We start from the raw sequence: 12,904 nt of genomic DNA, 5'->3' as shown, positions 1-12,904 counted from the left end.
ACGCTTCGGATACCTACTTTAATTTAGATAGTAGGCACATCCCTTGACCGATCATACTGTAAGTTTGATCCCAGATAAAGGCAAGATGACAGTCATCGGTTTCTGAAGTCAATTGCATGTCCCATTTCATTACGAAAGAAATGATTGAGATTCGTTACAGATTTGCACAGAATAAAACCTCGCTAGCTGACTGAAGAATGGCCAATAATTTAAGGAGAAAACATAACACCTTGAGCTTTTAACGCAGAAGCAAGCAGATTTGGAGTAACTTCATATGACAATTTATAAGAAATTTAATGTAAATTCGTAAGATTTTTAACGAGTTTAACAAGAAATCTTTCCTTTTCACTCGAAGCAACACAAAGCAATTCCAGTAATCGAGGAAATTTATGGCCAAAATATTATGTATACGTAATGTATAAAAATGGATTGCCATCGTAATATATCTGTCGGGTTGAATGCAAAAATATAACCGATACAATTCATAAAAGTTTTAGCAACAATGTTGTTAATTGACAATTTAATAATTACATAATTAGCAGGTCCGCCGTCAAGTGGCTCAATAAATTATCTTGTCCCTGGTGCAGCCTAGGTATTTCTCGACTCAATTCAGCGTGGGATGCACCAGAATCTCTAAATGTAGGTTCGATCTGCTAAAGAGCGCACTAAATTATGGCATAATACTCAACCCGTTGTCAGATTGTTTCGTGTCTCAATAACGATGCAATTGAATTACTGTCATATTAACTTCAAACTTGTTTAATTGTTCTTGAAAATCTAGACTTAAATCGGGCTTTATTGAATTTATCATTTAATTTGATCAAAAATATCATAGTTCGGCAATTCCTCCTGCGTTACACTACCACGTTTTCTAGTCGAGATGAATGGAGATCGTGCAGTACAAATTGGAGTTGATAAATTTTCAATTAGGTTTAAACTTAAACGTGTTCTATGCCGTTGATCAAGAGGACTCTGTTTGAAGTCGAGGTTCGTTAAAAGTGAAGCTAATATAAATGAACCGCCGGTTTTGTTAGAGATGAGAACCCGTAAGTGAATGGTGTCGACGAAATTTAATGTTTCCATGTCGGATTAACAAATCAAAGAATCAAAAGTAAAAGTCATTAATAAATATAAAATATTTTTTCGACTTATCCCCGATGCCAAAAATTAACGTAGCCAATCATTGTAACATAACTTCGACGACCTCATTTTGATCTCAGGAACAATTTAAATTGGGTTCGATTTACTATTTGCATTGATTAGCCAATCTCGAAGATCGTTGCAGGGCATGCAGGGTATATATCAAAATTGTGTGCATTCAGTTTGCAACATAATTGGATGAGTACAGAGCGACATCAAAGCATGCGCGGCACTTGTTAGGAAATGCACGAGTTGCGTCCTAGAAATGGCGGACTCGGAGCATCCTGACGCATGCGGCAGTCGTCATGCGTGACGGGAGGCTACATTCGTGCACTGATGTTGTTACATACGCATTTATGAACAGCACGATACAGCGGCTAACGCGTGCTGTGTGCTGATGTAACTTACGAACAGCACGGTACAGTGACTTAAGAGTGCTGTATAAAGATGCTTTAACTTACGAACAGCACGGTACAGCGACTAATGAGTGCTGCGTAATGGCTATAACTTATTAACAGCCCGGTACAGCGACTAAAGAGTGCGGTGTAATGATGCTGTAATATTCAAATATACGAACAGTACAAGGTAGCGACTAATGAGTGCTGCGTAATGATGCTCAAATTAACTTACGAGCAGCAAAGAGGCGCTGTGACAAGTAAGTGCACTGTGCTAGCGGTTACGAACAAAGAACAGCACGATACAGGAACCAATGAGTGTTGTGTAATGTGCGGCATAATTTACGAGCAGCGATGAGGTACCGCTACAAATGAGTGCTGCGAATTAGTGTTGAAATAACGAAAAAATGTATGCGATTTGTCAAAGGTGATTGCCGTGCTGGGTGCCGGATCTTTCGTGCAATTCCTGAAAAGTTATGATGTTATTTGCATGACACCAATTCAATCCAAGCATATTTTTCACTACGAAAATGCTGTCGCGAAGGAGAAGTTTAGTTGGTCATATTTATAGTTTTGAGGTAAAATAAACACAATGGACTTGACCAAGTATCTAAAAGCACAAACACACCCTCAACTATCGACAATATCAATACAAAATAAAGACTCTTCGTACACTACAAAAAATACCAAAAGAAACTAATGACTCGTCCTTAATTATCAATAACCTATAAACTGAATAACCAAGCAGCCTTCCTCGTTAATAGTGTGCAGCAGTCAAATTCAGTCACGCAGGCCATTCATTGCAGCCATCAGAGCGGGAAGCCCTGCGGCGTGCGCTGATGATTCGACATATCGGTCATCACCTCGCCTGGCTTGATGGTGCTAGTCTGTCTATTGGTGCTGGTCTAATGGTGCTGGTCTGTAATGGCATTAGAATAATAACGAGCAGGAATAGCGTTAAGATTTAGAATATCGGAGTGATGCTTGACTTGATGGTACTCAGTATTCAAGGCATCAATAATGCCATCTATTGCTCAGTAATGGCATTAGAAAAATTACGAGCAGGAATAGCGTTAAGATTTAGAATATTGGAGTAATGCCTGACTTGATGGTGCTCAGTATTCAAGGCATCAATAATGCCATCTATTGCTCAGTGCTCAGCAATGCCATCTATTGCTCAGTAATGGCATTAGAATAATTATTATACGCAGGAGTAGAGTTATGATTTAGAATATTGGAGTGATGTCTGGCTTGATGGCGCTAGTCTGGCTATTGCTCAGCAATGGCATTAGAAAAATTATGAGCAGGAGTAGCGTTAAGATTTAGAATATTGGAGTGATGTCTGGTTTGATGGCGCGTGATGTGGTCTGTCTATTGCTCGGCAATGTTTCAATAATTATTTGCGATTTTGGTGTTCATATTTGGAGATATTGTGATAAAGCACGAGGTAATCTGACATTTTCAGGATTCATGGATATAAATGATATTTTCAGAACCCATACTTGGACGATTTATGATGCTGGTGCCATAAATTCGGTACTGTTTCAACCCTAAACCAGCGCAGTATCGATACATTTTTCGATTTAAACCTAACACAAAGCCGCATTCAGTTTTTATAATCAGGATTATACATATTGAGGTAAATACTGAATTAATAAAGCAATATTGTTAGCAAAGTGCATGGCTGTGCAGATCCTACCTGGAGGCGATAAAATCAAAATATTTTCAGGCCAAAATTCTCTATAAACTTTTTCTGAATCAATTGAATTTTTCACTTTTCATTTCACAAAAAATTTATTCGAGTTGCGACATTTCTCTTATAATGCAACAGTGAACAAAAAGTGTACCGAAAACGAAAAACCGTCCTCAGTAACACTCAATGAAATGAGTCATACTTAGTCCAAATATCGATGCACTTTTTGCCTTGTCTTGGACACCTTGACTCACTTCGCCCCAGGCAGATGGGTGGATCAATGCTACGTGCAACACGTGTGTATTACACCAATTTGGACAACATGACCCGTTCATTTCCCTCACTAGTATATCGAATGCTGCAATGACCACCCACGATCTCGCCCTTCTCGTATATTTTTCCCCGTAACGCCGTTACACGTAATGGACTGGCCGAGCATTCGGTCTCCTCCAGACGTGCGGATTAGCGACCATCGCTCCACCATCGTCCGTAAATTGCAGCAATGCTCCCGAGTGCGGACGGTGCTGATAACGCCTTTCCAGCGTTTAGGAAATGTAGAGGTCCTTTTTTTCACTTAGTGTGCCGTGGTCTCAATACGAAGCGTCCACAATATTGTTTACAGGAAAAATATTTGGCGGGTCCAAAATGCGGTTTCTAAAACAAAAAAAAATAAGAGTTTCTTAGAAGTTGGGTTCAGTGTTTGTTGTAAAATAATTACCGATGATAGATGGAAGCTCGCCTTTATTTACGCTGAGCATTCAATTTTTGTTCTGTTACATTACACTGCTCAACGGTAATGTGTATCTGTGCATAATCGTAAAAGAATCCATTTATAAATATATTACTGCGTACTAATAATGGTTTCTAAGGTGATTTGTGTCATTTTTCACAATTACCTTTGCGTCTCATGATCTTAAACCAATTATTAGACTTTTTCATTGATTATGAACTATGCCGTGCAATTTTCCCTTACTAACTTAACATGACGATACAGGCGCATGCAGTATTTCGTGAACTGCGATGAGCCGTGACCGTTTCAAGGCAAGTCTTAGTCTCGAAAAATTACACCAGAGCAACTAACAAACCATTAAACAGCCGTTCAAAGTTACCTCATAGCAATTCATAAGCCATGAAACCGCCGTCCAAAACTGCCTGAGAAGTCATTGGCCCAACCTATGACTTCACAAAACAAATGAGCGCATAAATCTGTATGTTCATCTAATTTTTTTAAAAGTTGCAGTGAGATTTTAATTGTGACGGTTACACGATGTCACTACGATCGATAATCGATAATGTTTTTATTATTTAATTCCCTGCTACATGAGTGTATTAATGAATTAAACAATGATCATCGTTATTTCATACAGTATAAATTTTTTGAAGTCAGAAAAACTCATTACTACATCAAAATCACGGAATTCGTGAAACGCCACTAAATTGGTTCGGTATTATTTGAAATCAGGGAATATTTTTATCTGACAATGCTAAGCTTCTCTGCTGGTGGGTTGTAAATATTATGAGCATATTTTATCTCGTGTTCATTTTTACTTGAAAGGACCTAACAAATTATAAATAGTATTATGACACAATTTAATTTATAGGTAATCATTTCAAACAGAAAATCTCATCGCTGCCATGATAATATTCTGATCGGCGTTAACGTGAAGAAATTAATGATATCGTAATTTTTTTATCTACCAAATAATCATTGCTAACGAGATTTAAAACCGGATTGAATTGGCTTTTGGTAAGAACTTATATAAGTTAAGTTTCAATCAATAATGTCCTAGCGAATTCCAATTCCACAATTTTAAAATTTCACACTACATAAATATCAATGACAAATCGCGGTTCTTGTCCTCTCTCGACTCAAAATCCTGAAAGATCCCGGACTATAGCCACACTTTTTACTGTTCTTTCGCCGACGTGTCGAGAGATTGAAGCCAATGCTGCTGGCAACTTTCCAGTCAGAGATTTTCTTCTGGAAAAGGTGAACTTCACTCATGCCTGGCGGGCAAAAATCCAACAGTGTAATCTTGAACCTGATTTTTGAGAAGCCGCGGAGCAATGCTTCGCAGCTCAGAACCGAAAAATTTAGCCCCCATATTTTTGGACCGCGAGAAATGGAACCATTTATGTGGGTCGTTGACGCATAATATGTTAGGAATTGCTGGTGACAAAATTACTATACTTTTAGAACATATTTTCTGAAATATCTTCTTTTTTCTGATTATTTATTTTTGAGTTATAATCTGATAAGTGGTTCTTGAAACGAACAGCGTCAAAATTTTAACAACGAGGAACTTACTCTTCATTAAATTTTTTTATTTTTTTTTTGAACTACTCAGTACTCGCATATCGGTGTGAATCACACTCTTCTCCTCGGATAAGTTTCCCATAGATCAAAGAATTATAATATTATTGGGTATTTCTCGAGCGGAGTGGGGGACAACAATAGCTGCTCGAGAGCCTGTCAAACCAAGACAAATGCCGCATACATTTTCCGGCTGTGATTTAAACGCAGCAGTAAATGAAGTAAACGTAGAGCGCCTGCTGTAAATTGGCTTAAAGTTGACTCGTTAATTTGCACTTGCCTGCATTACGTCAGGCTCTCTGCGCCGGTCTCATGTCACTGTAACGGCGGCATGGCGTGTGGGAAACTTCCTCGAGAAAAATAGTGTTATATAGTGTTTAATCGTCAAATAAATATGCGTATTGAATAATAGATGTTCCACGCCATTGGAGCTTTACGTCGTATTGAAGATGTGAAAAGACCAGAAGTACTGTATAGTCCTGTTTACAAGCCATGCCCTCCGTTTCTGATGTCTATAATGGCAACATCGCGGCGAATTTTTATTTTGCATTTTGCGATGCTCTCAAATTTCTAAATTCGATTTTTTAGTGTTCGAAATGCCTTTGCGCTATCCAATCTGTGACTAGCGAATATATATTTTTATTGAGAGATTTTAATCAATTGTAATATTTCAACCGCATGTCTCAGGAGGATGGATGCAGTATTCATGATACAGGAAGAATGCCATGCTTACATGGCTCCCCATTTTACAACACTTCTCTTTATCTTCACTTCTTGTTGTTTGTCTGTCTGCTACAAATCTTATAATATAAATACACTTCTACCTGTCCAATCGATCTGAAATTTTACACACTTGCGTAAAGTTGGAGACAATGCATGAATCAATTGACAGAATAAATAATTTTAAAAATTATTATTTATTGCAATATAAAAAAAATTAAAATAATTTTGTCTGCTACAAATATTATACTCGATATTTGACACACTTCTAGCTGTCCAATCCATATGAAATTAATTTTGCACACTTGCGTAAAGTCAGAGGCAATGCATGAATCCGTTGACAGAATGAAAATTTACAAAAATATTTATAAATTACATAAATTTAGAAAATTTGTGGAATTTTTGAAAATTTTGAAATTTTGAAAGAAATACTCGCAATTTTTTTAATATTAAAAAAATTAGAAATTGATTGTACATGTGTAACATCGGAGATACTGGATTTTTTAGAAGTGTCGTTTTTAAAAATTAAGTTTTAAATGCATATTATTTATTACCTGCCCATCGCTAATATAGAGCCATATCTGGAAAGATGCATTTTCTTGAAATTTAATTTGTATGTTTAAAGAGGTTATTATTTCCGCAACAATAATATTTTATAATATTTTCATCATAAGTACAAACAGAAAATTTTGAAACCATAAAAATTGTGAAAATTACTCTTATATTCGTTTTATTATTTCTATCTTCAACATAAACAACAAAGCGCCCTTGGGTATTATTTCTGGCCAGCGTGGTGTTGACTGAAGTAAACTGGAAAAACTTTTTTTTTTTATAAAAATGTATTATAAATACATTTAATAATATATTAACTGTATAATATATACTTTTTCTATAAAAATATATGTATTAAAAATATTATTTAATCTCTGGTCACAGATCTCTTACAACTAGATACTAATTAAAATTTCTTAGCAATATTTATTTTTCTGTTGATTTTGATTTATTTGTTGTCATAATAATAAGTCCTTAATATATGTCTTCAGATTTCGAAATTTTCTATGACTGAGACGTCATCATAAACATATGATTCATTGATTTTAATTGACAACACACAGTTCGTTTTTAATGCCGTGAAATAATACGCAATGTTCTGTATTCAAGAAAGATATCTCCTAATAATGCAAGGTTTTCACTCGGACTATTAAGTTCTAATTTGATCACAGGCTAAAATAAATCATCAATTTGGAAGTAAAAACACGACTTCAGTGAAAAGTTTTTAGAAGAAGCGATTGCCAACAAATTTCTAGTCAGTCATTCATTACGTGTTCGTCCATTTTGTTTTCTTTTAGCGTATTAAATTGCGTCGCGACACAACATAAGCAAGTCACGACACGAGTCTAACGCTTGAAAAGTGCCAGCGCTTGATCACCCGACGTCACTGCTCGATAACTTGTAAAGCGATTTTTAAAACCTTATCATTTAAACTCGCTCATTTAAGCACAGTTAAATGGATCGCTCACTCGAACAACACTGATATTTTTCAATGGAAACTGGAAGTGGTAGGAATGTGTCATTTAAAACATAATTTTAAAATTAGTTAATTTGGCTATTTTGCACTCCTTTTCTAACTAGCGAATGAAGTTTATTGTTATTGCAGGAGGCAAAAAATATAAGGAGGCAAAAAATAGGTGACTTTGACTTGAAATTCTATTTGTCAGTGAAATGAGACACATTTTCTTGTTTCAGTCGTTTATTCACTTTAAGGTGGCACGGATTTTCATCCATACTTTAGATTACTATTCCATACTTTAAATCAAATAACTGATGCGTATTTAACCTACAAACGTCAGTGCTTTACGCTCCTGAAAACCGAGGTAGGATTCATGGAGCACAATTTTTTGCGTGTTTGCTGAGAAGCCTCCAGGAAATTAGTCGTTAGACTTTAATGCTTTCGCTTCCCAGGGACGCGATAAACTCGAGCTGACGATGAGTGCTCTGGTATGCTTCCGCAGCCGCGCAACTGCAAAATCTAACCAAATCCACGCGAAAATTTCTGTTGTTGACTCAAAACTCCGGTGAAAAGAACGAAATTTAAACTTTTTTCAATTCACGTTACTGAAAAATGGGAAAGAACGAAATTTTAAAATGAATTTTTTTATATATCATAAATACGCAAGTAGAATGTAATAGAACTTGGTGGTATTTTTGTGGACATAATTTTGTGTTATCATTTGAACTAACTAGGGATTGACAGTCAAATGAATGTTGGGGGTGTATAACTGAAGAGAAAAATGATTGAAAGTTGTAAAACTCTGAAATAAGAAGGGTATCGACAAACGAAGAAGAAATACTCGCAGGATAAATAAATATTTTCACTGAAGTAGATAAATATATATTATCAATACAAATAGAAACGCACATATTTTTCAAGTTTCTAACGCTAGCAATAGAAAGTGTGGCAAATTTTCGCTAAAATCTATTCATAGGCAAATAAATATTGTTTACGTCGAAGGCGTTAGTTTTATTTGAGGAATTGATAAAATCTGGTCATTTCGGTATAATTATTTGATATTTGTAAAATTTGCAGCCATTTTCCGCGAAATGGAGCAAACTGCATGTCTTCCTTCAGTTTGATTCAATATCGTCAAATTACGAATATTGAATGCTAAATCCATAATATAAAGAAATTAGACTTTTAAGAGTCTAATTTCTTAGAAATTAGAATTAGAGTGTCATTCTATTGTATGTGTTTTTACCTGACGCTGGCTTAAACAAAAGCTCAAATTACTAGTCATGAATTTGCTTGTAATCAATGCACGTTAAATAGATTTACCGTTCTACTTGGGCTTCCATTATCCACAAAGTTTTTATTCAGTGAGGTGTGATATAATCTTTAAGCTTTAGTTCCTCTTCAAATTTATTGCAATTTGGTGAACACTAAAAAAATGTATGCGAAACACTAAAATCATCATTCTGGCCCCACAAAGTGTCATTGAGCCAAATGTTGCGTATAAAATTACCGGAATATTCGTACATAAATCCTAGCTACACGTGTCCTTGAGGTGGTCGCTGGCAGATTCTAGTTGACTAAGAACAGGTTCCTCTTTCATCGAACTGAACGTGCATCATATAAAGCGAGTCGTTGTTAGTCTTGGTGTCTTTAGCTCACCATGTTCCTCATTTACATTAACTTGTTTTATAGAACAGCTTAAAATCACTAATTATCATAAACACGACTAAGTAATCAATTATTCTCATTTTATTTATTCCGTGTCATTCACCGATTACCTGAAATGGAATTTGCTGAAATGTGTCCGATGTGAAAAGAATAATTAACTGGTGATGTGAATATTCTCCGCTTTCTGAAAGTTACTTAAAAAATTGTACTCAGTTGAATTGAATCAAAAAACAATTTCATCTACTCTAACACTAAATAATTAATTATTCTGGTCTGTTATCAAAGTCCGAGGTCAGGAAATTTACGCACGTCACGGGGTGCGGGGTGCTTAATTTCTTCTTGACCAGATAAGGACAACAAAAATTGATGTCTCGTCTATATTAATTAACGCGTCGTAAACACGATCAAGAAATGAAGCTGAAAGGGCGCGGAATTTTGTTTCGGAATTTTAGAGTGATAATTATAATTAATGACCGCACAACGGTCAATGGTAGTGATTGTTTTCTGTATTCATTTGCACGTTCATTAGCACGCAGGGAATTACTGAAAATTTCATAAACTGCCACTACGATCGTCAATAATTATTGAAATTTTAACTGCGCATCAGAAACTTTTAACGAAATATTGAGCTATTCTATATAAGTACGAAATCTCTCCAGCACTGAAGCGGTTGATGCTTTGAACAATTTTTTCCATGAAAATACTAATGTTTCTAATTGAAACCTTCGGATATTTCTCATAAAGAAATGCGTTCAATTTTAATGCATTTATGAATTCACTCAAATATCGTTTAGAATTTTTTACAAGCTTTAAACGTTAAAAAAACTCAGTTATAAGCAGATTTAACAGTAAAAAATATCAATTGAATTTAAAAATATTTAACTGCAAAAAAATATCAATTGAATCTTCGTGAGAATAAAAATCTTATACATATATTTTATATTTTATTTAACATCTATGTTGACTTTTGATGACAGCCACAGAATACATCAATAATTTTATTAACATATGTCGAGGGGCACCGTTCAATAAAATGTAAGAAAATGTACATGGAATATTAAAGTGATGTTGCAGATAAGTCTGGACTATTTCAGCGAACTGAAGATTCGTTGACAAACAACCATCGGAACCATAAACGAAATGAATTAAATATTGCTTATAATATTTTATTTTCGCAATATTTTGGGATAAAATTTCAGAAGGAGACGATTATATGTTAGATGATTTTTCACCTAGCACTGTCTTTGACTGATGTCACCGCCATTCAATTTTTGATGTCCACTAAAAAATTTGTAGGATTAAATAGCCAATGTTTCTCTAAGCTCTAGACTTAATTAGATAATGAGCTTATTTAAGCAGTGTGAGTTTTTCTCACTTAATGGAAGAACAATAAACTTTTCAGGAGCTGTTTTGGTAAAAGTTTTTTTGACGAGCCACATCAATAATTTCATTTCAAAACATCTGCAATTAAGACGATTTTAATTAGATATTTGAATTTCAGGAGTCTTATTTTTTCAACTTATTCAACAAATTTTTCTTTTATAATTAATATTTTGATCCTGAATTTTTATGAATTTCCAACGGTTCGACATCAATGCCGCATTGTATGAATGTGCGGCAGTGTGTGTCTTGTGTGAATGTGACGTGAACACATTTATGAATACGGCTTGAAAAATTGTATGAATATACAATTTTCGTTAACACTCATATGAATACGGGGTGAACACTTTTGTGAAAACGGCGTGTACGTTTGTATTAAATTGGTATGAGGAGAACAGGGAAATTGATTTACGACTCTTAAGTCTTCAGTAAAAGAAAGGAATTGGATACTTAAGTTACCTGAACTCGATTAGCTGTACAACATGTACAAAGATGCTTCTAAAAGCGTATATTTTGAAGCATCCAAACACACAAGATATCAAACTAGAATTCATAAAATTTGTAACTGTTTCTAAATAATGTGGCCTCAATTTATTGATCGTTTGAGGTGCTGAAAACATTTCGAGTGCACACACAAACACCACAAATTTTGAAAACAACATCTCCTAATTTACATTTTTCGATGCTTCACAGTTCATCGCTGTATATATTTACAATCCAGCGTATGAATTTCCTTATAACACTATTATAAGCTCTATAAAATATTGTTGATGCTCACAGGTTCATATCAATGTGGAAACCAATTCCACTAATTTCCTGAATCTTACTTTTATCATAAACCTTCATATATCATTTTATATTTATTATTCGGTGTATTGCAACTGATGAGCAAGCAATCCAACCAAAATGTGTCTGTGGAATTTTCTTTGAAGACCTTAAAATTCAGTTTGGCAATTCAAATTATCCTACTTCTAGCTTACCAATTAAAGCTATTTAGAAAATTAAACCACGATATATGAGCAAAAAAATTTGATAACGCAATCGTCTTCATATTCCAGCAAGCACACGTATAGTGTTTTGAATTGAAAATATTTATTCATTTAACACCCAAATACTTTTTCACGTGTTTACAAGTCATTCTTTCTCGTAATCAGAGTTTCTTACATTTAACACTCGTGTGTGACAAAAGAAAGTACTCTGAAAGAAGTATCTCCATTTGACATACAAATAATCTTCACTTGTACTCAGAGAAAAACATGCATTATCGTTGTCACACCTACATATAACATTAATAACAATAGTACTGAAGAGGTTCCTCCAGCAAATTACCGTAATAATCCTTACGATTGAACATACGGTCCATTTCAATAACATTTCATAAACAGTGCGCAGTATGAAAAGTTATATTAGGGTGCAGTATCAATTTATTTCTGGTACACAGTTAGAGTGTAAATTGTTAAAGGATTATTATGCTGGGTTACTTGAGCCCTGCTTAACGATATAAAACTTGTCATAATCAATATACATCGTTTGTTAATTATAAAAAATTATAATACTTCGAGAACACAAATATTCCTAAGTTGTGACAAAATTGCAATAGTTTGTAATACTCAGGACTTATTAAATAACTAGTTTTAGGGTAATGACAAGTGTCCCAAATTTAGAATGTGATTATTTTTCCAGTAAATCTGAAACCTGTGCTCGAAAAAATGGTACTATCGTCCTAAAAATTTTGTCCTCGGAGTTTTGATTGATCGCGAAGCAAATTGATAAATCGCAAACAGAAAAAATTTAAATTGGTGCGATATTCAAAATCAATTATTAATAATAAATAACGCACTTCTTGAAAATTCCCAGAAGTTTATATCTATTTAAAATCCGTATGCATAAATGGAAAAGAGTATGGAACCAATCAACGTTGAGACCAAGATTATTTATGCCATCATAATAATCTCTAAGAAAAATCTTGGATTACATCGAATATCGATTTCAAGCTTGAAAAAATGTGTACTCATGCCTGACTTATGCAGCGAAAACCTCTCACCTTCCAGCTCAGCGACAGATAAACTTACAAAATTACATCT

This window comes from Hyalella azteca, unplaced genomic scaffold, assembly GCF_000764305.2.
Source record: "Hyalella azteca isolate HAZT.00-mixed unplaced genomic scaffold, Hazt_2.0.2 contig3902, whole genome shotgun sequence".
Lineage (NCBI taxonomy): Eukaryota > Metazoa > Arthropoda > Malacostraca > Amphipoda > Hyalellidae > Hyalella > Hyalella azteca.
Note: the sequence above shows the minus strand (reverse complement) of the source record.